The sequence below is a fragment of the Ambystoma mexicanum genome, chromosome 9 (assembly GCF_040938575.1).
Source record: "Ambystoma mexicanum isolate Mex_15411 chromosome 9, UKY_AmexF1_1, whole genome shotgun sequence".
Lineage (NCBI taxonomy): Eukaryota > Metazoa > Chordata > Amphibia > Caudata > Ambystomatidae > Ambystoma > Ambystoma mexicanum.
This window is the reverse complement of record NC_090931.1, coordinates 641,382,332-641,406,338: the sequence shown is the minus strand read 5'-3', so window position 1 is coordinate 641,406,338 and position 24,007 is coordinate 641,382,332. Positions and strand designations below refer to the sequence as shown.

General features: G+C 52.1%; 2 non-coding genes across 2 annotated transcripts; both read right to left on the bottom strand.

Annotated features, from left to right (window-relative positions):
- Positions 1-7,627: 7,627 nt before the first annotated feature.
- On the bottom strand, positions 7,628-11,266 carry LOC138490741 (28S ribosomal RNA). The gene has a single exon (XR_011275651.1). It is a non-coding gene; the product is annotated as a 28S ribosomal RNA (ribosomal RNA).
- A 489-nt stretch (positions 11,267-11,755) lies between these two features.
- Positions 11,756-11,906, bottom strand: LOC138489926 (5.8S ribosomal RNA). Its single transcript, XR_011275015.1, has one exon. It is a non-coding gene; the product is annotated as a 5.8S ribosomal RNA (ribosomal RNA).
- Between the last annotated feature and the right edge of the window lie 12,101 nt (positions 11,907-24,007).

The window sequence follows — 24,007 nt, the reverse complement described above, 5'->3', positions numbered from 1 at the left end:
AAACGTTGATTACGCCATGGCGGTAATGTTCGGTACTTACCGCCAGGGTCGTAATGAGGCCCATAGTCTCTGAGTCTGGCTGGGGGCCGGGGCGCAGTTCTTAGACCATACTGTCCACCCCGGGGTGCTATCCCGTGACTCCCATCAAGTTGCTCACCTTCATCGTTCGGCTCACCCAACTCTGGTTCACTCGGCGGTTCCTCCACTCTGTCGTCCATGTTAATTTTGCCTTCCGGGTGGTCATGTTCCTCCCCCATTGGCGGGTCCTCTTCTTCATCAGGTTGCGGCTCGCCGTCCGTCCATAGATCTTTTGGTACAGCCTTGAACCAAGACGCGTTTCTTGTTACCTGTCTTTGTCCTCTCTCGGCTGTTATCATGGTCCCGTGCCTCTGGGTTATCATCCATGGGACGGCGTCGTATTGGGTGTCTAATTTCGACTTTGATGGGTTTTTCATCATTACCACCTGGTCACTGACTCAGTGGTGGGACCTCTTGGCGTTCCTTTTGTTGCTCATGTGTTCGTTTGCCACAGTCCTTCTTAGTTCAGTACGTGCCCTGTCAAACGTGTCTGTACCCCTGCTCGGGTGGTGTGGGATGGATGAGTTGATGATGCTTCCATACATTATGTCCGACCGGCGGTATCCCCGTTGTGCTGTGGGGTGTTACTCTGTAATTCCTCAGGAATCTGTATAAGTCCACTCTCCAGGGGCTTGCGTTGATGCACGACAGGCGCAAGACTTTGTTTATTGTTCGCATGAATCGTTCAACGTCGCTGCTGGCCTGTGGCCATCTAGGCACTATGTGGTGGTAGTGGATGTTGAGTTCTGTGAGGTATTTCTTGAATTCCTCTCCTTGCAATGGTGGACCGTTGTCACTCCGAATCCTCCTTGGAAGGCTGTGAGTTGCGAACATTTTCTCCATTGCCGGTATGACTGCTTCCGCTGCCGTGGAGTTGACGATTTCGACCTCGGGGTACCTGGAGTGGTCGTTGATCGCCATCAATAGGTATGTGCCCTCCTGTATCTTGCAGAAGTCTATGCATATGGCGTCCCATCTAGAGGGCCCTTGCTCCGCTGATAGAATGGGCTCGGGATTGGTTGGTGCCCCGTTATTTGGCATGGGAGGCAGGTGGTGATAAGCTGATCCCCTTTTTCATCGATATGTGGGAACCAAACACAGTGTCTGATCCGGCCCTTGGTTCTTACCATCCCCTGGTGACCTTTGTGCGCCAACGCCACGACTCTGTCTTGCATGCTTGCGGGGATGACGATTCGGGTCCCCCTTAGTATGAGCCCTTCCTCTGTGATGGATAGGTCTTGTCTTACTGTGAAGATGCCAGTGAGGAATTCTTTTGCTTCAGCTGTTCTATTGTGGATGTTCCGTAGGAAAGACTTCCATTCCCCTGAGATGATCGGTCTTTCACCAGATCACAGCATGGGTCATTTTGTGTGGCCTCTACAATGTCTAAAATCCCAATGGCTCTTGGCTTCATTGTGTGGATCACCTGGCAGATGTGTTCCTCCGTTTCTTGCGCCACGTGTATTTCCCCGGTGTGGCCGCTCTTGGGTGTCTCGACAGGAAGTCCGCTGGGTTTCCACTGCCTGGCTGATATGCTAACTCGAAATATTGTTGTAGGTGTAGCAGCCACTTTCCGATCCTGGCTGGGGTGTGTGATGAAGAGCCCGTGAAGATGGGGAGTAGTGGTTTATGGTCCGTATAGGCCTTGAACTTTCGGCCGTACAGGTATAAATGGAAGTGGCGGCAGCCCCACAGCACTGCGATCGCTTCCTTTTCAATATGGGAGTACCTTTGCTCCGTCGGTGTCAGGGCGCGGGATGCATAAGCGATCGGCATTGACTCTCCTGTGTTGACCACCTGTATAAGGATGGCTCCCAGAAACACGGGGCTGGCGTCAACATACAGTTCGGTCGACAATGCAGGGTCGTAATAAGCCATGGTGGTGTCTGCCGAGAGTGATGCCTTGATTTGTTCGAACGCTTCTTGGCAGGTGGGCCCCCAAACCCATTTTGTGTTGGCCTTCATGAGTTCTCGTAGGGGTTATGATAGTGTGGCCAGGTTGGGGATGAACCTTCCGCAGTAGGTTGTCATGATCCACAGAAATCGCCCATTTTGGACTTCCTGGTCCCTGTCACAACGGTGCTTACACTCCTTGGTACTTCAAACATGGCCGTCTAACGTGGTACGCCTTCCACCAGCCTCCACGTTGGACGTAGCACATTCTACAAATAGACCACGCCCCCACGGCCCCACGCATCTCAACGCTATCTCTGGTAGTGACTAGACGTGTGCTCCGTAGTTCGCTGAACTATTCTCCTGCTCCTGGTTCCCGGAACCTCTAAATTCCCATCTCCCTTCCTCCCTCTTCTCTCTACCTTGCATCCCGGATTTCGTGTACCGCCTCCGAGTACACCTTCCTCGTTTCCTGGACTTCCCGGAGCCTCCGAGTATCCCGGAATGCTGAGCGCACGCTGGAGCCAGAAGAGGCTCGCGCGGGCTTGTCCAAAACCCGATCCGTGCGCAAGAAGACTGCTTCCAAGAAATCCTCAAGGATCGATCTCAGGTGAGAAAGGGGGAAATCCGTGACATAGGTTGCCATTCCTAGGAAACTGCGAACCTCCGTTGGTGTGGGGTGAGGCAGCCTGGATGTCCGCTACTTTCTGGGGGTCTGCCGAAATGCCTGCACTGTTGAAAGTGTACCCAAAGAAGGAGATCTCTCCCTTTAGGAACTCGCACTTGTCCTTGTGAATTGTCAGGCCTGCACTCTCTAGTCTTCTGAGTAGCATGTGGAGCCGTCGTACGGGGTCTTCCTTGTTCTCTGCGTGTATGAGAATGTTCCCACTGACGTTTAGTACCCCCGGAATGCCGCGTATTACCTCTTGGATGATTTGCTGAAACACTTTGGCCGCAGAGGAGATTCCAAAGCATAGCCGCTTGTATCTGCGTAGGCCTATGTGAGTGGAGAATGTTGTGATGTACCTGGAATCATGGTGAAGTTTCAGTTGGTGATATCCGGCGTTGAGGTCGACCTTCGAGAATATTTTGGATCTTGTGAGGTCTGATACTATTTCATCGAGGGTCGAGGTGATGTGACGCTCCCATTTTATCGCCGCGTTAGGGAGGTGCATGTCAATGCATATTCTCACTTTCCCGGGTTGTTTGGGCTTCTTATTGATGACCATGGGTGACACCCACGGTGTTGGCCCGGTCACTTCCTCGATGATGTCTACTTTCTCAAGTGCCCGGAGCTCCTTTTCCACTTGGTTTCGTATGTGGAACGGCGTTCTTCGGTGTCGCACTGCTCGTGGTTGTATGGACTCATCGATATGCAGCTTGATTGACTGTCCTTTGAGGCATCCAATCCCCTTGAAGAGGTTCGGGTAGTTACTGAGAATGCTGGTGATGTCTTGTGACTTGGTCACTTCGCATATGAAACTTATGAGTCCCAGGTCTTCTGCCGCGTCTCCGCTCAGAAGACACTCAATCCCTGCGTTCACTACGTAGATTTTGGACTGCAGTGATTTATCACACTTGCTGAGTGTGGTTCGGAATCTGCCTTCTATAAGCAGTGGAGTTTTGCACCCATACGCAAACAGTAGCATGTCCGTCGTTTTCAGGACAGGTTGGGGCTGTGGTTTTCTGAACGCGGTCAGTGGCATGAAGTTAACGGACGCCCCGGTGTCTATGGTCATTTGCGTGTCTTTTCCTTGGATTGCTACTTGGCATTTTCGCCTTCGCCGTATCCTTTTGGGTGTTGTGTCTCTGTAGTTTAGTGCTGAAACCAGGTACACTTTCTTTCCTTTTTTCCATTGGTCGTTCGCGGCTTCTTGCTGGGTGTGTGCCACATCGTCCCCTTCCTCCTCGGTCAACAAATTAGTGGTCTAGACGCGGCGAGCGCTGGCCTGTTTCTTTTTCTTTCCCGAGGATTTGTCCTGGGGTGTTTGGGGTTGTTGTTGCATCCCCGACGACCTGCATACTTTTGCGTAGTGGTCTTTTCTACCGCATGCACCGCATGTAGTGCCTTGGGCCGGGCAGCTGTGTCGTCCGTGGCGAGGTCCTCCGCACCACCCACATTCTGTGGGTCATAGGATTCTCTGTTGCCATCTGGGGTGCGTACTGCTAAGCCACCTGCCTCCAATATTTAACAAGGCGAAACAACCCTTGAAGTATTGTGCCAAGTTTCCGGATAAGAAACTGAGAAGTACGATCATGAGAGCAAGATTCAACCTGATGCCAACTCGAGAGATCTTAACGATCAGAGGCGACTTACCCGAAAAGCGATGTTGCCTATGTAAAAAGGACTCATCCATCGAAACGTTGAAGCACCTCGTGACAGAGTGTGAAACCACAAAGAAAAACAGAAACATCTACCTCCCCCCGCTGGCGGAAAACCTCTGGATTTTCGAAACAGACAAGCTGTGGAAGAGATTGATTTCTGGTGAGAACACGAGATGGACTCAAGCTCTGGCCAAACTTATTGAACTTGCATTCGAGTTGATAACCCGCACTCGGTCCGATGATGAGAACGCTGTGAGATTCGAAAAACGGCAAAACAAAGAAGACCCAAGAAAATTGTTTTGGCCAGGCCAGCTGGGGTGAGGTTTTCGAACTTCGATGGTTTCGTCTGTCTTTTTACGGCAAGACGATCTGGACGATGTGAACCTTTGACAAAACTTAGTTGTAACTGAGTAAAGTACAAATAAAAAAAAAAATTAAAAAAAAATATTTACCAAAGGTGAACTGACTGACTCACTCACTCCCATGAGACCCAATTTAGGAAAATTGACTATTTATTTACCAAATGTGAACTGAATTGCTTACAGGTGATCCAGTTGTTAATGTTTAATTATTTATCTACCTGTGAACTGATCTGCTCACTGATGACTGTTTATGTTATGTAATGATTTTATACCAAAGATCTAATCACACACGTTCTCTCTTATAAAAAATGCTGTCAAGCTGGCCAAATGAGAGAAGTCTTTGACTTGTTATTTAACTATTGTTAGCCACCAGGGCTTACCACCCGTTAATAGAAAAGGGCCTTCAATCCCTCACAGAGCCTACTGTTCACTCTGAGGGCTGCCATAGGTCCTCATAGGATAGCCCACTCATTACCCCCTCGGTTGCCATTCGCACATGTGTGCGGTAACCTGTAAGTATCCCATGCTCAGGACTCCTACATGTTGCTGCCCACCCCTCCTTTCAGACACAATAGGAAGAAACACCATAAAGATCTGTTAAAAATGTATCGTCATTCCTTACTCCTCTGCGCAATATATATATATATATACATATTTTTTAAAGATACTCTAAATGCTCACAATAAAAATACAATAATGTATATGTGGAGTTAGGGTAGATGGATACGCAGTATGGGGTAAATGGATACACAGTAATAAACATTATTTCGCACCCTCTCCTTAACTGTAAAAACAGACAGACAATGGGCCTCCTTGGAAGGCTGATGGTAGCTGTGCCTGTAGTTTCGGCATGGCTGCCGCCGGTATCCATTTTATTCCAGCACCCACGAATGGGCAATTACCGGGTCATGCCGAGTATGGCAGACCCGGTAATTGCCCATTCTCGGGTGCCGGTAATGAGGGACTCCTCATCCCCATTCGGTCCCATAGGGCTGAATGGGAATGGGATGTCGGATGCATCAGCTCCATTCAGAGTGGTGCCGGTGCATCCGACGTGCTAGGCTCGCGGGTGCCGCTCTGTCCGCCAGGTCAGACCTGGCAGGCTGACAGGCGCCCACGAGCACAGCTCGTAGTATGGCAGTCCGGGGCCTACGTTACCAGCATGCTTACCGGTACCATAGTTCCCAGACCGCCATGCTTGTAATGAGGCCCTATGACACTATAACCATATACAGCACAGCAGCATAAACAGAATACATTTTATCTCTCAATTCTTCACTCGTGTACATTTGAAACTCGCAGTTAACACTAACTGTTTCTAGCAAACCCACATAGCACATCATTACTAGTTAACACCATGCAGTACACATCAAATTGACATATCTCTACTTAGAAGATCCTTGCTAGTTTCGTTATTAACAACTATCAATTGTGACGAATCAGAGGAGATCATCCATTCTTTCCTAGGGGGAGACCCTTTCCATGGGGCCAGGGTGGTGCGTCCAGAGTTCAATAGTACCCCTGGGGGTGGTACACAAGGGAGTATCACGTCGGGAAGGAATCCCTCTATGGAATCACGGATTACCATTATCAGAGAAAGTGGTATGACCCTGCTCCAATACACTCAAATCACTCTAAACCCTAAATCCCCCCTCCCCCTATCTGAATAGAGCCAATGTCTTGTTGTCAAGTGAGTCAATCTAACATACATCACAGGACTGAAAGACCAGAAAGTACAAAGTATCATGCATATAGTTTGGAAACTAGTACTGTGACGAAGAAGATGACTGGGAGTCCACAGATCACTGTAGAGAAGCAGTGTGACCGGTCTAGATTCTCAAACCAAGTGATTGGCCCACAGCTGTATGGCAATCCCACACAGGAGTAAAGCAGGTCGGCTGGGACATGGAGAAGAGAGCGATCATCTGAGGAGGAACAGCGGAGACCGGGCACAGGAGCAGCTGACATGTGACACAAGGGAAGCAGAGACCGGAGGAAAGGGAGAACCAAACAGTAGTCCACCCCGAGATGACTATTCGGGTTGCTGCAGAGTGAATCATCTGAGCAGCCCATGCCCCAGTGAAGTGTGAGAGAAGGAGAACGCATGGCCGGAAAGGGTCGGAAGACTGCAGAGCTGCTGCAGACTCCGCTGGAAGCCTGAAAGGTACCGGAGCCTCAAGAAGGGATGCAGCTGCACGGGTACAGCCTGATACCCATGAGAAGGGAGTAGTCAGGTACGCAGGTCACCCAGGAGGTGCTTCAGGTCTGGGAAAGTCCCAGAAAGAACCCAGAAGCTGTGAGGGGAGGGTCTGGGCTTGCACCCAAAGAGGAGTGTCTGAGACCCTAAGGCAAAGCAGGAAGAGTTGTATATTTGGCAGCAGAGTGAACAAAGCGGATACAACTCAACAGTGAAAGTCTGGGACCAGCACCCAAATAAGATATCAAGAATAAGAGCGTCTGGGACCCGGAGGATAAAAGAAGCAAACATATGCGCTCTGGGGTTGGTGCTTAAGCTGCCGCCTCTCTTCCCCGCCCTCGGCGGGGCTTAAGGCACCACCTGCGTGCACTCGGGCCGGGGCCTGGGAGACACTTCCACGCCCCGGAACCTGACCAGAGACAAGTGCGGGAGTCAGTCGCAACTCGGGCCATCTGGGCCAGTTGGCCCGGCATCCGGCCGTGCCTGCCCCGACCCCACCGTTCAGTGGCAGAGGCTTAAGGTACCACCCCCCGCATCCCGGGGTGGCTTGCAGCCTCTTTTCCCCCACCCTAGTGTGAGGCTTAAGGCACCACCTTGAAGGCCCGGTGCCGATGCCATCTGGTGCGCCAGGCTGACCAGGAAAGGTTAGAAGAGCACTCCCCACACAGCCCGCACACCCCTGCAGGTGCGTACCTAGGGTGGGTGGGATTTTCCTGTGCACCCCGTGGGCACCTGGAGGAAGGATGGAGAACCTTGGCAGTGGCGCCTTGCGACAAAAGCTTGGCTCAGAGTATGACTTTCAATAGATCGCAGCAAGGTAGCTGCTCTGCTACTTACGAAACCCTGAACCAGAATCAGGTCATCTACGAATGATTTGGCACCAGCTTCCCCATGAACATGTGGTGCACTACGGGCAAGAGAGGTGACCCCCTTCTGTCCACACTCAAGTCCCCAGGCGAGCGACTCTACACACCGCCCCTGAGGCCGGCTATCCTAGGCCAACTGATGTTGGACAGCACTGCGATATCACGGTCTAGGGAGAATGGGGGAATTCTGACAGAGGCGTTCAGTCATAATCCCACAGATGGTAAGCTTCACCCCATTGGCTCCTCAGCCAAGCATGCACACCAAATGTCTGAACCCGCGTTTCCTCTCCTACTGAGCAGGATGACTATTGCAACAACACATTATCAGTAGGGTAAAACGAACCTGTCTCACGAATATCTAAATACACCTCACGTTCCCTATTGGTGGGTGAACAATCCGACGCTTGGTGAATTCTGTTTCACAATGATAGGAAGAGTCGACATGAAAGGATCAAAAAGCGGCGCTGCTAGGAACACTTGGCTGCCACAAGCCAGTTATCCCTGTGCTAACTTTTCTGACACCTCCTGCTTGAAACCAAAAAGTCAGCAGCCCCGCTTTCACCGTCTGTATTCATACTGAAAAATCGATATCAAGCTAGCTTTTGCCCTTCTGCTCCGCAGGAGGTATCTGTGCTCCCTGAGCTCGCCTTAGGACACCTGCGTTATCCTTTGACAGCTGTACCACCCCAGTCAAACTCCCCACCTGCCACTGTCCCCGGAGCGGGTCGTGCCGGCAGGTGCTGGGCACTTGGAGAAAGAAGCGAGAGCCCCACGGGGCTCGCCCGCCGCCTCACCGGGTAAGTGGAAAACGATAGGAGTAGTGGTATTTCACCAGCGGCCCGAAGGCCTCCTACTTATCCTACATCTCTCATGTCTCTTCACAGTGCCAGACTAGAGTCAAACTCAACCAGTTCTTCTTTTCCTGATGATTCTGCCAAGCCCGTTCCCTTGGCTGTGGTTTCGCTAGATAGTAGGTAAGGACAGTGGGAATCTCATTCTACCATTCATGCACATCACTAATTAGATGACGAGGCATTTGGCTACCTTAATAGTCATAGTTACACCAGCCATTTACCCACTCTTCATTGAATTTCTTCACTTTGACATTCGAGCACTGGGCAGAAATCACATTGCGTTAACACCCACTGCAGGCCTTCCCAATGCTTTGTTTTAATTAAACAGTCGGATTCCCCTGGTCTCACCAGTTCTAAGTCAGCTGCTAGAATGTGGGCTTGAACCCCAGGAGGGGGAACGAGATAGGTGACCACTGCAGCTGGGGTGATCCACAGGAAGGGCTCCTCTAGCCATGGCGTGCGACCAGTCCTGCTTTGCGCCCCAGCCCGACCGACCCAGCCCTTAGAGCCAATCCTTATCCCGAAGTTACAGATCTAACTTGTCGACTTCCCTTACCTACATTGTTCCAACATGCCAGAAGCTGTTCACCTTGGAGACCTGCTGCGGATACGGGTACAGCCTGTGGCGAGATTTACACCATCTCCCCTGGATTTTCAAGGACCAGCGAGAGCTCACTGGATGCTGCCGGAACCGCAAAGCTTTCCAAGGCTTGGGCCCTTTCTCGGGGCAAACCCATTCCAAGGTGCCCTGCCCTTCACAAAGAAAAGTGAACTCTCCCCGTTGCTCCCGCCGGCTTCTCCGGGATCATTTGCGTTATCGCACTGAACGCCGCGAGGGTGCCCTTCCCCGCCACTCCGGGTTCGGGGATCTGAACCCGACACCCTTTTGATCGGCTGAGGGCAAAGGAGGCCATAACCCGTCCCTTCCGAACGGTGTTCACCCATTTCTTAGGACCGACTGACCCATGTTCAACTGCTGTTCGGATGGAACCCTGCACCACTTCAGCCTTCAAAGTTCTTGTTTGAATATTTGCTACTACCATCAAGATCTGCACCTGGGGCGGCTGTACCCGGAACTTCGCCCTGGGCTATTGTGCGCACTGCAGTGGCACTCCTACCCATCGCAACATAGCCCCTGCGGCTCTCAGCGCCGGTCGGGTATGGGCCCAATGCTCCAGCGCCATCCATTTTCAGGGCTAGTTGATTCAGCAGGCGAGTTGTTACACACTCCTTAGCGGATTCTGACTTCCATGGCCACCATCCTGCTGTCTATATCAACCAACATCGATTCTGGGGTCTGATGATCGTCGGCATCAGGCGCCTTAACCCGGCGTTTGGTTCATCCCACAGCGCCAGTTCTGCTTACCAAAACTTGCCCACTGGGCACTTGCATACAATGCCTGGCTCCACGACAGCGAGCCGGTCTTCATACCCATTTAAAGTTTGAGAATAGGTTGAGATCATTTTGGCCCCAAGACCTCTAATTATTCGCTTTGCAAGATAAAACTGGGGTTTCCGTGCGCCAGCTATCCTGAGGGAAACTTCGGAGAGAACCAGCTACTAGATTGTTTGATTAGTCTTTTGCCTCTATACCCAGGTCGGACGAGGGATTTACACATCAGGACCGCTACAGACCTACACCAGGCCGAGTTCACCATCTTTCAGGTCCTATCACACACTCTCATGCACCATCTCCCTGACAGAGCAGGCAAGACAGGTCGGTGGAGCGCCCACTGCAACAGGATCCCACTGAAATCGGTGAGCGCCGGCCCTCACCATCATTACTTCACAGGGTTTAATTCGGCCATCTGACTCGCGCACGTGTTATACTCCTTGTCCGTGTTTTTGCAAGACAGGTCGGGTGGTTAATCGATATCACCTCAGATCACTTGCGCCCTTTGTGGGCCTCCCCGCCCGGCGGCGCGACGTGGTCGGGCACATTGAGGGCAGTTCACCACAGTCGCATCAGGAGTCCTGTCTCCCGTCACCACTCTGGCGACCCCCAACAGGGGCCAGGACAGTTGCTGGAGCAGAGCACACTGGCGGTCAATCTCCCTTGGCCCTGTGGATACAGCAAAACTGCTGTCAGGGGGCTGTAACACTCTCTGCTGGAGCAGAGAGCCACCTTCCCCCTGGGGCCTTCCCAGTTGGTTGTGGTGCACCGCCACAGAGGAAATGCGTCCTGCTGGGGCTGGGTGTGCCCGGGCCGCAGTCCTGCAAGGGCCTCCACCGTTTCAGGTGACCAACCTGCCTGCCGTGTTGAATTCTGCGGGCGGACTGCACGGACCCCACCAGTTTACCTCTCAACGGTTTCACTCCTCTTGAACTCTCTCTTCAAAGTTCTTTTCAACTTTCCCTTACGGTACTTGTTGGCCATCAGTCTCGTGCCCATATTTAGCCTTAGATGGAGTTTACCACACGCTTTGGGCTGCATTCTCAAGCAACCTGACTCCAAGAAGATCTGATCCCGGTGTGCAAGTGGCCGCTACTGGCCTAACACCGTCAGCAGGGTGAAACTCGATCAGAAGGACTTGAGCCCCCTGAGCAATGCGGGGGTGTCGGTGTTCTGTATGGCACATTTCCAACGCCTGCCTGGGGATTTGGCGCTGGGCTCTACCCTCTTCACTGGCCGTTATTGAGGCTTAGTAATATGCTTAAATTCAGCAGGTCACCACGTCTGATCTGAGGCCGTAGTCTGGGGGGAGCACAAAGCTCGGGGCAGCTGGCCTCAGGCCCATATGGTGGGGGTTGCCCCAACCCTGTGCCTCTGGTGCAGGCAAGTGTGCGCTATCCCAATCTGCGACCGAACCCCACATGGTCACGAAGTCCGCGCTCCATGGCCATCCTGTGCCGGCAGCTATGGGAAACCACAGACAGGCCACACACAGCACGGTAAGGTGCCCCGGAGTAGGATGAAGGTGCGCCAGGCTTTTTTAAGGCCAGCTGCCGCCGCCACCACCACATCCGGGGCGTGCCAGCCACCCGGCCCTCCCGAAACCAGCATGAGGCGGGGCAACTGGGGAGGCTCGTATGCATCGGCAATGTGCTTGCGCTCCAGGCCCAGGGATCCAGCGACGGTGCTGATCGGGGTCTGACCTTACGGGGACGAAGGGAACGGGGTTCCTGTGACAGCCCCAGCCACGCTCCTGGGAGGAAACCCTGGGGCGATTGATGTACAAGTGACTCTCAGACAGGCGTAGCCCCGGGAGAAACCTGGGGCCGCATGGTGTGTTTGAAGTGTTGATCAATGTGCCCTGCAATTCACACTAATTCTCGCAGCTAGCTGTGTTCTTCATCGACGCACAAGCCAAGTGATCCACCGCCAAGAGTCACAGGCAACTTTTCTTTTGTTTCAGACATCTGCCTGACCCTGCTGCGGCCCGATCCACTCATCCTTCCCCGACCCCTTCTGCTTCCCTTTTGGGGGGGCTGGGAGACAGACAACAAGGCGGCCAGAGACAGCACAGACAGGGGGTCGGGTGGGACCGCTAGAGTCTTGAAACCCCAGCTCGGCCCCACAGGGCCCAGATCCAGGTACCCCGGTAAGAGGGAAGGTCACCCACTGCACCAGCTAGCCTGGCCATCGCTCACCCACAGATGTGGGCGGCTGGAACCTTGGCGGCCGCCCGTCGTGTAAGCCTGCTGCACCATGGCTCAGGGCTCATGCCTGGCGTGCTGGGCCCCTGTCTGCCTGGGGAGGCGACCCTCGAGAGTAGTCAGGTTTCCCTCGGCTCCCAGGTGCCCCCACTCCGGGCTTCCCTACTGACTGGGGTGTACCCACCAATGCCCACCCACTGGCAGGTCAGAGAGAGGAGTGCGCACCCTCGGCCAGCACAGAGGCAGGCTCAGTGAGGAGAGGGGGCCGCGCAGGGCCCCCTTTCCGGTGCGTGGCTGGGGACGTCCCCAGCAGGTTAACCCAACCCTGCCAGGCATCCCGTCCATTGCTGGGTCGCGGAACCCCCTCCGGTGGAAGGGAATCCACGCTCCGTGGCGCCTGGTTGACCACGCGCACTGGACCACTCTGCGAGAGGTGCCCCGGGCTGTGGGTGTGTGCGTCTGGGATGCAACCAATGTCATGCCTTCGGCTCTCCCTCCCGCTGCTCCACTGTTAATGATCCTTCATGCCCCCACTCACAAGCAGATACCCCAGCCCTACATGTCCCAATTCACACTCAAATGCCCCATTTCTCCTTCCAAACACACGTTCCACATTCAAATGCACCTCCCTCCTGACCCACATGCCACCATCCGAACCCACAAAAAGACTCCAATATCCATCCCTCCATACCTAAACCAAGATGCTCCACCCCTCAGAGCCACACCCATATGCTTCACCTCTACTTCCAGGCTCACACTCAGATGGCGTAATCCGCCCTCTCTCTATGCCCACACCTGATTCCCCGATCCCTTTGACACACACATGCTCCCACCACTCCAATAAACCAACATCCTTCTCTCCAGACATACATACCCCATCCCCCCATTCACACCCAGATGCCCCCTTCCTTCCCACCAGAGTGCTCCAGCCCTGACCCACATGCTCCATCATTTCCTGACATGGCCCCATCATATGCCGTCCCTCCATTCCAGATCAACAATGCCCCCCTCCAATCCAGACTCCACCAAGATGCCCAATCCCTTCCTCAAAACCCATACCATGATGCCCATCCTCCCTCCACACAGAAAGATGCCCCTATCCCTCCTCCAACCAATGAGCCCCCATCCTTCCCTCCAGACCCACACCAATGTGCCCCATCACCCCTCCAGACCCACACCAATGTGTCCTATGCCTCCCTTAATACCCACAGAAATGTACCCATCCCTCCCTCCAGACCCACACCAATATGCCCCATCCCTCCCTCCAGACCCACACCACAATTCCCCATCCCTCCATTACAGAGCTCACCAAGATGCCACCAACCCTCCATGCCAAGCCCCACCAAGATGCCTCCAATCCCCCCCTCGAGACCCATACCATGATGCCCCATCCTTCCTCCATACAGGAAGAAGCTCCCATCCTGCCCTCCAGACTCAAACCAAGATATCCATCTCCACACACCAAGATACCCTTCAGACCCAGACAAATTTGCCCCATCTTTCCCTCCAGACCAATGTGCCCTATCCCTCCCAGACCCACACCAAGATGCAGCCATTCCACCCTCCCAACCAACACCTAGATGGCCCATGCCAACCTCCAGAACAGATGCCCCATACCTGTTCCAAACCGACACTAATGTGCCCTCGTCCATTGCAGACCCCCCAAGATGCAACCATCAGTCCCTCCATACAGCAAGATGCCCCCGTCCTGCCCCCCAGACCCACACCCAGACGATCCATGTCTCCAGACTCACACCACGTCCCTATAGCCCCCCAGACCCACACCAATGTGCCCCGCCCCACATCAAACCCACACCAATCTTCCCATTCCCACTGTCCAGATGCATACAGATGTCCCCATCCCACCCACACCAGGATGCCCCCATCCATTGCAGACCACACCAAGATGCCACCATCCCTCCATGCACAGCAAGATGCCCCCATCCTGCCCTCCAGACCCACACCTAGATGAACCACCCCTCTTCCCAGACCCAAAATGTGCTCCCATCCCTCCCCAGACACAGACCAATGTCTCCCACCCCTCCCTCAAGACCCACATTAATGTCCCCATCCAACCCAAACCAGGATGCTCCATCCCTCCCTGCAGACCCACACCAATGTGCTCCATCCCTCCCCAGACCCACACCAATGTGCCTCCAACCACTCCCTCCAAAGCCACACCAAGATGCCCCATCCCACCCTCCAGATGCGCACATATGTCCCCATCCCACCCACACCAGGATGCCCCATCCCACCCTCCAGACCAACAGATGCCCCCTACCTGTTCAGACCAACACCAATGTGCCACCATCCATTGCAGACCCCAAGATCCCACCATCGACACAGCTTGATGCCCCCATCGCTCCATCCAGACCCACACCTAGATGAACCATGCCTCCCCCACACACAGAGCAGTGTCCCCCATCTCTCCCATCAAACCCACACCAATGTGCCCCATTCCCTCCCTTCGGACCCACACCAATCTGCCCATCCCTCCCTTAGGACCAAGACAACTATGTTCTTATTCCTCCCTCCAGACCCACACCAATGTGCCCTTTTCCCCCAGACCCACAACAATGTGCCCCTATCCAACCATTCGGACACCACCAATATGGCCAATGTCTCCCTCTAGAGCAATACCATAATGCCACAGCCTCCCTCCACATAGCAAGATGCCCCTTCCCCTTGCAACAGATGCCCATGTGCCGCTCCCGAAACACACGCAGATAGCCCCAGCCGACCGCCTCTAAAACCACACATCCTAATATGCCCCCATCCCTCAGACCCACACCAATGTGCCCCATCCCGTCCTTCCAGACCCACACCAATATGCCGGCATCCCTCCCCAGACCAATGTGCCCATCCAACCCATGAAACCCAAACCAATGTGCCCGCAGGCCGACACCAATGTGCCCCTATCCATTGCAGACACCACCAAGATGCAACCATCCCTTCATCCACACAGCAAGATGCCCTATCCCACCCTGCAGACCCACACCTAGATGAACCATCCCTCCCCCAGACACACACCAATGTGCCCCCATCCCTCACTCAGACACACACCAATGTGCCCCCATCCCCTCGATCCAGAGCCACACCAAGATGCCCCGCCCCACCCTCCCAACCCACACCTAGATGACAAATGCCACCCTTCAGACCCACTGTGCCCCATCTCTCCCTCAGGAAACACACCCATGTACCCCATCCCTCCCCTCAGACTCACACCAATGTGTCCCATCCCTCCCATCAAACCCACACCAATGTGCCCCCACCCCCTCCCTCCCAAGCCACACCAAGATGCCCCATCCCACCTTCCCAACCTACACCTAGATGACCCATGCCACCCTCCAGACCCACTGTGCCCCATCTCTCCCTCCAGACCCACACCCATGTCCCCCATTCCTCCCCCAGACCCACTGTCCCTATCCCTCTGCCCCTTGCCCTTGCAACAGATGTCCATGTGCCGATCCTGAATCGCACGCATATAGCGCCAGCCAACCCCCTCTAAAACCACCCATTAAGGCAGCCTAAGCAAAATCTGACGGCACGTAAAAAGTCATTTTCTGCTGCCCCGCCTGTGAGGAATAGTGCCAATTTAACCCTAAGGTAGCTTGGTGCCATCGTTCACGGGCAACTGGAGCTGTGCCTCAAAATTTGTAACCCTATGTTGTCTCATTTAGGTAGCGATAGCTAAATCCGACGGCAGCCTAAGCAAAATCAGACGGCAGCCTAAGCAAAATCTGACAGCATGTAAAACGTAATTTTCTGCTGCCCTGCAAAGCTGTCTGGCAGGAATTGTGCCAATTTAACCCTATGGCACCTTGGCGCCGTCCTTCCCGCGCAACTGGATCTGTGCCTCATCATTTTTTCCCCATATGTTGCCTCATTTAGGCAGCCTAAGCAAAATCGGACATCACGTAAAAAGTAATGTTCTGCTGCCCTGCAAAGCCACCTGTGAGGAATTGTGCCAATTTAACCCTATGGTAGCTTGGTGCCATCCTTCCTGGGCAAATGGAGCTGTGCCGCAGCAATTTTAACCCTATGTTGCCTCGTTTAGGTAGTGATACCAAATCTGACAGCAACCTAAGCAAAATCTGACAGTAGCCTAAACAAAATCTGCCGTCACGTAAAAAGTCATTTTCTGCTGCGCTGCAAAGCCGCCTGTGAGGAATTGTGCCAATTTAACCCTATGGTAGCTTGGTGCCATCCTGCCCTGGCAACTGGAGCTGTGCCTCCGCATTTTTTAACCCTATGTTGCCTCATTTAGGCAGCCTAATCAAAATCTGACGGCAGCCTAAACAAAATCTGACAGCATGTGAAAAGTCATTTTCTGCTGCCCTGCAAAGCCGCCTGTGAGGAATTGTGCCAATTTAACCCTATGGTAGCTTAGTGCCATCCTTCCCGGGCAAATGGAGCTGTGCCTCAGCAATTTTAACCCTATGTTGCCTCATTTAGGCAGCCTAAGCAAAATCTGACGGCAGCCTCAGCAAAATCTGACGGCACGTAAAACGTCATTTTCTGCTGCCCTGCAAAGCCGCCTGTCAGGAATTGTGCCAATTTAACCCTATGGTAGCTTGGTGCCATCCTTCCCGGGCATCTGGAAATGTGCCTCAACATTTTTAACCTTATGTAGCGTCATTTATGTAGCGTTGGCAAAATCTGACAGCGAATCTGCTGTGGATTAGTGGGTATTGAGTCCTTTCCTTTCCCCAGCTGTATAACCTGCAGGTTTGTCCGGGCCCATTTTTAATTCCATGAGCCTCCGTCCCCACCTGTGGTGTTTTCTATTGTGGTGGGTGCCCTCCCCGGGCTTTCATTTCACTTTTATTCTGGTTCTGGGCCTCTCTGACACCTCTTGTCGCCCTTGCATTACACCTTAGTCAATTCCCACGTTTTCTTTGTTCCAGGCCCCCTTCCTCCTCTAGTGCTGGGTTCTGGTTCTTCCTCCTCAATTCCCAGGATGGTGGCTCCTTCTTTGCATGTTGTAATGCAGTGTTGTTTTCTCTCCCATTCAAACAGCAGACCAAAAGGGAAAGTCCAGCGGTATCTAATGTCCTTCTCATTGAGGGTCTGTGTTATGGGGCCCATTTTTCTCCTTTTTTGTAGTGTTGTGTAGGATAGGTCTTGGAAGAGTTGAAGTTCGGTTCCAGTATATTTGATTTGTTTCACCCTTCTCGCTGCCTGCAATATCTGTTCCTTCTCACCATATTCATGGAGGCCTGCCAAGGTGTCCCTGGGCCTGGCTCCTGGTTCATTCCTTTCTGGGCCAACCCTATGGACCCTGTCCAATTTGAGTTCAGATTCCCCATCCAGGTATATTAGATCAGCAAAGATTTGCCTGACCGCGTCCATGAGATCCTTGTCATGGACATCTTCGGGAAGGCCTTTAATCCGAACGTTCGATCTCCTGGATCTGTTTTCGAGGTCCTCTGCCTATAATTCTAGATTGTATGTGACAGCAGCCAGTTTTTCCACCAGGTCTTCTGTCTTTCTTGCGTCTCTGCTAGGCCTTGTAGTGCCATCTCATTCGTTTCGGCCCTTTCTTCGAGTTTGCTTATGTCCCCCTTCATCTCATGCAGGGCGGAGGCCCAGTCTTCTCTAATCTTGCCCAGCTGGGTTTCTACTGTGGCTGCTATTTTGTCTCCAAGTCCTGGAAGTACTGTTTGAGAACAAGATGAGGGGAGTGATGATTAAAAATAGCTTTCACATGGAATAAAACATTTATATTCAAGAATATTTCTAGATTTAACTGGCAGGCAATCGTAACAGAGACCAATTGGAAATTGGTATTCAGGCTGGCTGGAGAAATTAGCCCTTTGAGGAAGCCATGTTGGGGATTGGGTTCCAGAAAGCCAGCTAAAAAGGACCTTGCTGAAGGCAGTAACTCCAGAAAGAGGGTCCAATCTGATTCTCCAAAAACGAGAAGCCATGTTTTAAATGTAAAGAGGGCTCCGAGATAACTCCAAATTGTCCCTATTCAGTATCCATGCCACTAACCCAGGATGCAGGGGTGTTGGTAGCCAATGGGGAATGCGAATGTGACAAAGATATAGGTGAGTGTTAATTATGATGCCCTGTGTCTCGCATACAAATCGGGTACCAAGTTAGATGAAATTTCCGTAAAGCCCAATGCGTTATTTGTATTCAAAAGTGCAGTTTAAAACTGGCAGATTTGGTGCAATTTAAATACAGTGTTTTTGTAAAATTAAGCACCATTTAGAATAAAATCCCTGGATCCTGCCGGCATAGACTCACACAGACCATAGTATCGTCATGAAATACCATTGCCTGGCGAGGTATCATGCAAATTTGTGGCTGATGGGAGCTTAGTCATACATTAGATGTCCGTCCAACAGAAATTATCACCGGGAATTCTTTTTAGTCACAGAAAATTGTGCAAAGTGTTAAACCCCTGCAATACGTTTTCGTGAAAGGCAAAAGGGCATGGGCTCTTTAACATCGTATCTTTTCAAGGAGAAAATTACATCTCCAAGTAAAAAAAGGGGTCGTTCTGAAGGCAAATGAGTAATAGATGGAAAGATGTGCACACACGTGCATTGAAAGCTTTGTATACATATGTAAATTGAAAGTTGCACACATATTGATTGAAAGTTACATGCACACATTCAGCTAAATCTGCACAGACATTAAAGAAGCCCCTGCACCACATGTAATGTGGTTTAAGTATTTTGATCTGTAAATGGTACATGTCATTGTGAAAAATGTAAACTGTATTTTGTCGTAGTAAACCACAATCGTATGCCTTATATTGAAAAGCTTATGTGAAGTTAAGGACGACAAGCATTCGGAGCGTTTAGAATGATTATAATCTTTTAGAATATATACCTAGAATTGACTATGGTAATGAGCGATTGTGTGTGAATTAGTAATATTTATGTAACCAGGGAAAACGTCATGTTGCAGTGATTCCTCCTTTGTATAAAGCTAGAGACCACCTTTGTTTGAATGGACTTTAATTCTTTAAATACATTCGAGTTTTGAGAAATCAACCTTTTTCTTAACCTGAATTGTGGTGGGCCTTCATATCGGGGACATGAAGGTAAGTTGTGTCATCCCAAGGTGAGACTAGAATTTAAATGTAAAACAAAAATATTTCTAAAATCCAGAGTTCAGTTCCTCATCCCATCCTGAACTCAGATTCCCATCCATCACTGTAGATCCCTGTCTCCTCTCCTGCAAGCTAAAGTTTCCTCACCCTGCCACCAGATCCTGGTGGGTCCTTTTTTTCTGCAGACACTGTCCATACTCCTACCCCCCTTACTGCAGACCATGGTCTCGGATTCCTTCCCATAGACACCAATGCATCCTTCCTGCAGATCTCAGTCACGGCCATCTTTTGAGTGCTTAGTTTCTGCTATCTTTCTGCATACTTGTATGCATATATGTATGGTATTTATTGTATGCATGTATGGTATGGTACCTAGCTAGCAAGCAATGGGGTGCAATATTTTTTTAAAGAGATTAGAAGGGTTAAGAGGGTGGTTCCCTCATATTGTTTCATGAGGATAGCTCAGGGGCAATGTGCTTGCCTTGGAAGCAAGACAACACGGAGCAACACAGGTTCGATCCCTGGGTCCGCGCTTAGAAACCTCCGGGTATTAAGCAATAACCTATCATATCATATTCCTGTAGACCTATGAATCATGTCTCACTTCCAGCACCAGTCGGTGTTGCCAGTTTGTGCTATTTCACCACACAACGGGGCTTTTGAAAACTCTTAACCTGCAGGGGCCTGTTAGCGTAGGGGGCCATAGGTATGTGGCACGTTTGCAGAGTGTGGCAATTTTGGGCTAATAATTACATTATAATGATTTCAACGAAAACTTTATACTTAATGCTGGCAACTCTGTATTCCCTTACTGCGAGAAAGGAACGGAAGGGTGGACAAAGGGGTGGAAATGAGGGCGAGAAACTCCCAGTGGGCTTGGAAACATGCAGAACACCCAGATATTACGTTCCGGGAATAAGGATGGACAGTATCGGTCGAGAGGGCTCTCACCTTACCAGTGAGGACCTGCAATGCTAAGTAGGGCAGTGCAGTCACTGCCTTAATCACAACAGAGTAGCTTATCCAACGCTATCAGCTCTATCAGCTGCAGAACATCTGCTTGAGTTGACAGGTAGCTCGCACCCTTACCCAACACTGCTGTAATAACAGTGAAGAAGTGTGCATTCATGCACATTTACGTTTATTTCAATGCAAATTGAAACTGCATTTTCCAAGAACTGGGTTTAGGTGGCATGTAGAGGTTGACACTTCCAGTTGTAAATGCTACCTTGGCAGTATTTCTGCATATGCAGAGCACTGACTCTGTCCTGGATTGGTGAGTAGCCCATTCAAACCTAGTCTCTGCTTTAACTTCTGCGACATGCAGATCTGACATTTAAAATTCGAAGAGTCAAACTACAACATGATATAGGGCTTTATAAAAAGGTGCGTCACTGTTGTGTCCTATCTCCCGGCCGAGGCGTCGGCGGGAGATAGGAGATGAGGGCCTTGGGCTGCAAGGCCCTGCTGCGCAGCTCCTGCGGGAGCAGTGAAAGACACGGACACACATGTGTTGCTGTCCTGCCCCGGAACTGCCCGCGCGGAGCAGGGGTAGGGCTTTTATTATGGATACCTTATGTCACCACGTAGCGGGGCGTAAGGCGGATGTAACATTCCTCCTTTATTTTAAACAAACAAACATTACTTGGGCAACTGTTCTAGCGAGTGAGTTTGGTAGTCTCTCGGGATGGTCTTCTACCACTCATAGGGCCTCATTACGACCCTGGCGCTAAGTGAAAAACGATGGCGGTAAATGGTTACCGCCATCGTTTTCCACCAGGTCCGATCATGACCCGTGACCGTTAACTACAATGCCATTAGCGGCATCATAGTTAACGCCACCGCTAACTGCGCTAAGGGTGCGCGCACGCGACCGGTCACACCGTACTTAGCGCCATGGCGGAAAGGTACGCAAATGCCGACCCAAGCGGACATGCACCTAACGCCATCACCCAGCCCGTTAAGTACCTTACCGCCATGGTGCTAATTACGCCATCGTGAACCAACCGTAAAGGCCCATGTAAAGTGAATGCAGCTGCCACAGGTGCACAGAAACAGCACAGGTGAAGGCAATACAGACTCAGGAAGTACAAAAAGAGCACACCCCACCCCTTCCCACACCCAGTCACACTCCACAATGATACCAGTACGACTAGCAATGTTGGGGCTGGAGGACCTGATAGCAATGCAAGTGCTACTACAACAACAACAACAACAACAGGCTGCGCAGAGGAGACGCAGGAGGAGAAGGAGGGCAAGGCAGGCCCAGCAAGCCCCACCAGCACAGCCAGTGCCACCACGCAGGCAGCCCCCAATCCCACGCATCGGAGCCAATCCATTCACTGCTGAGCAGATCCACACCCTGTACCGTATGGACCGGGACACCATCACCGCCATCGTAGACATGATACACAACGACATCGTCAGCATGATAGAAACTCCAACCGCCACCCCCCCCTACTGAAGGTAGTGTCTGTACTCCACTTCCTGGCCACAGGCACCTACCAGCACACAGTGGGGCACTTGCATGGCATTTCACAACCATTATTCTCACGAACACTCATCCAAGTGCTCGATGCCCTCCTCAAGCACACAGACGACCACATCTCATTACCACGGACTGGCCAGGAGATTGCAAACACCAAAGTGGGTTTCCATGCACTAGCCGGCATACCCGGTTGCATTGGTGCCATCGACTGCACCCATGTGGAATTGGTGGTTCCACGTGCCATGGAGGTACCGTACCGCAACCAGAAACAGTTCCACTCAATCAACGTGCAAATGGTCTGTGACTCCAACAAGATCATCACACATTGTTGTGCCCGATTCCCCGGATCGACCCATGATTCTATGGTCCTGAGGAACTCCACAATACCACGCTACATGGAGCGACATGCAGGCCCAAGATCCTGGCTACTCGGTGAGTCCAATGTCATGGAAGTGGGCAGGTGAATGACGTACCGATGCATACTCCACCTGGCTGAAGGGGGGGGGGATGAAGCATACTCCACCTGGCTGAAGGGGTGGGGAATGATGCATACTCCACCTGGCTGAAGGGGGGGGGAATGATGCATACTCCACCTGGCTGAAGGGGGGGGGGGATGATGCATACTCCACCTGGCTGAAGGGGGGGGGGGAATGATGCATACTCCACCTGGCTGTGAGCAACACAGAGAACGGAGACAGAGGATGGCCACTCACAATGCACTCAACCACTCTGCATACATTGGGTGATGGCATGCAAAACAGGCCATGGGAGCCATGAGCATATACTGGTTGCATTGTGTGAATCAATTAGTGCATGTAGAAGTGAGCCGAAGTAACAGTTGGATGCAAGTCATTGTGGCACATCATGTTCTTGATCAGACGACATGACTGACACATACATTCTCGTCTACATACAGGTGATGCAGGCTATCCCCTGAAGAGGTGGCTCCTTACACCAGTCCGGAACCCGCAGAACCAGCACGAGGAGGACTTCAACCGTGCACATACACGTACTCGTGTGGTCATAGAGCAGACATTCGGCCTATTGAAGGCACGGTTCCGAAGCCTCAGCAGGTCTGGTGGGGCACTCCTGTACCACCATGAGAAGGTGGCAAAGATCGTCATGGCATGTGTCATGCTACACAATATGTGCGTCAGACGGAATGTGCCCCTGCCCCCTGACGCAGGACTGCAACCACCTGACGATGAGGATGAGGAGGGTGCCGATGGGGCAGCACCCCATGGAGGAGGCGACGCACAGGAGGGGCGTGCAATGCGCCAAAGTATCATCGACCTCTGCTTCTAGCACACACGGCTGGTGTGAATCACATGGAGACTGCACTTGGGGCACTGTGTGTCTCTGGGACCTGATGAAGAAGAGGACCCGCCAATGGGGGAGGAACATGACCACCCGGAAGGCAAAATTAACATGGACGACAGAGTGGAGGAACCGCCGAGTGAACCAGAGTTGGGTGAGCCGAACGATGAAGGTGAGCAACTTGATGGGTGTCACGGGATAGCACCCCGGGGTGGACAGTATGGTCTAAGAACTGCGCCCCGGCCCCCAGCCAGACTCAGAGACTATGGGCCTCATTACGACCCTGGCGGTAAGTACCGAACATTACCGCCATGGCGTAATCAACGTTTACGCCATGGGTCGATGGCGTAAAGTGCGGCATATTCCGACCCATCGGGCACGTGCATTACGCAATGGCGTTAATGTAAAGTACGGCATGGCGTAAATGGGGCAAAAACGGCCCTTACCGCCATCGCACGCCGCGCAAGGAGCACTACCGCCACACACACCATAGCGGCGACCGTAATTAGCGGTCACCGTAATTAGCGGTCACCGTAAATAGGCGGAACCGGAAATAGCGTCATCGCGGCGGAACGGGAAACTGCACGACGGCCATCTTGAAAAACACAATCCATTGCCATCCTCCACAACCATACCTGATCCAACCCTGACACCTATCCACACCCAACACCCACCCAATTAGCCAAGTAAAAATGCCCAAAGCCGTTAAAAAAGCATGTGACCGGCAGCGCCAAGACCGTTTCTCAAGGGAGGAACTAACCATGCTCGCAGAGACTCTGCAAGAAAATGCTGCAGCTGTATTCTCCGCGCAGATGACAAGGCCGGCAATAGGGAAAAAGAAGGCCATATGGGCCCTAGTGGCACAGCGTGTGAGTGCAGTGGGGGCCGTACCCCGCACTGCCCAGCAGTGCAGAAAGCGCTGGGACGACTTGAGGCTCCGTGTCCGAAGCATCCTCTCAGC